The following is a 1,630-nucleotide window of genomic DNA, read 5'->3' as shown; positions in this document are numbered from 1 at the left end:
GTCCTAGGAAAGCTTACTTTCCAGATCTATCTGTATATAAATATACAGATAGGGTGCTCAGTGACCTACTAGCAGTCACTCAGTTTGTGTCCTTCTTGAGTCAAATTTTTTAACTGCAGAAATTTTGTAAGAGGAAAACTGGTGATTGAGGAGATCACATCATTTCATCTATTAGTGTCTGCCCATACGCTCACCCTGCAATCTTCCATGCACTTTTGATAAGCACCAAGAGAACAGCATTGCCACCAATGCTGATGGGCATCTCACAGGTATAGGGAAAGATTCTGCAAATGCCTTTTCTTCCTCATATTTACACCTTTATGAGCCTTCATACAATTTTAGTAGGCATTTATTTGTATACGTTTATGGTGTCCAAGAACATGCTTAGTCATTGTTCTTTAATATTCTCTGTAAAAGGAAAGCCTCCTCTGTTGTAGCACACAAAGGAAAGTGATAAGTAAAAGTACCTTCTATCCCTGGAGACCTTGATTTCTCAAAGAGCTTTTATGTCGATTAATTCATGTAATATTCACAAACACTTTGGCATGAATATAATGCTACTAAAGCAAAGGAAATTGTGAAAACTACTGGTTTTAAAGCAGATGACTCCAAGAATCACCTGTTCTATCTTTTAACCATCAGCTGGTTAGTTATCTTCATCACAGGCCAGCCTGGTTCCAACTGCCCGACTGTGAGGTTAGCCCTAGGGTCTCCAACCATTTGTCTTTTGTTCTTGAGAAGATTTTTTTTTTAAGGCAGATAAATGCTTGTTTTTTATTGAATGAGTGGTCTATCTAATTGCCGAGGCCACTATGTACAGAGAAGAGAGGGAGAACTTTATTTCTTGGTCTCTTCCTCCTTGCACAGAGTCTTGATGATTTCTTCCTTCTTGGCCTGGAGCCAGTCTTCATGGTCCTTGCGGGCTTCCTTGGTCTTAGACCTGCGGGCCTCAGCCTGGTCCGTCAGAAGCTTCTCGCAAGCCTTGTCTGCTTTCAGCTTGTGGATATGTTCCATGAGAATCCGCTTGTTTTTGAACACGTTACCCTTCACTTTCAGGTATAGGCTGTGATACCTGTGGTGGTCAATCTTCTTAGATTCACGGTATCTTCTGAGCAGCGGGCACAAAATTCTCATCCTCTCATCCAGGTTACCTTTTAGGGCATTCGAGCACTGGCAGTACCCTTTTGCTTACCTATGTCCATATGCCTGTCCTTCCTGTGGGCCAAGGTGTTTTTCCGGCATCGAGCCTGGGAATGGACCATCACAGGTTTCCGGATGATGAGTCCATCTTTGATCAGTTTCCGGATGTGCTGACGGGATTTGGCATTGGTGATTTCGTTAGTCTCATCAGGGTCCAACCAGACCTTCTTTTTGCCACAGAGGAGGACCTGGAGGCAAGCCTCTTCTGAAGCCTGAGCATACTCATGGCTGCAGCCGCAGTGGTGAAAGGCTAGAAGATTTTAGATAAGTTGGGAATCAAATAAAATGCCATTTCTTTTACTAATTGTCCTTCATGTAAGTTGAAGTTGCCATAACTGAATTGGCTGAATCTCTAAATCCCCCTGTGACCTTTTATCTGCTCTTTAAAGTTGGTTCTGTAGTTTAGTTTTTAAAGAGGTATTATCAGTTA

At 42.3% G+C, this 1,630-nt stretch overlaps 1 pseudogene across 1 annotated transcript; it reads right to left on the bottom strand.

Moving 5' to 3' along the window:
• Positions 1–776: 776 nt before the first annotated feature.
• On the bottom strand, positions 777–1,426 carry LOC308614643 (large ribosomal subunit protein eL19-like; annotated as a pseudogene). Its single transcript has one exon. The product of its transcript is annotated as a large ribosomal subunit protein eL19-like (transcript).
• Between the last annotated feature and the right edge of the window lie 204 nt (positions 1,427–1,630).

The sequence above is a fragment of the Mesoplodon bidens genome (assembly GCF_964165515.1).
Source record: "Mesoplodon bidens genome assembly, chromosome: 3".
In the NCBI taxonomy this organism is placed as follows: Eukaryota; Metazoa; Chordata; class Mammalia; order Artiodactyla; family Ziphiidae; genus Mesoplodon; species Mesoplodon bidens.
The sequence above is the reverse complement of the archived record's forward strand: the minus strand, read 5'-3'. Positions and strand labels throughout refer to the sequence as shown.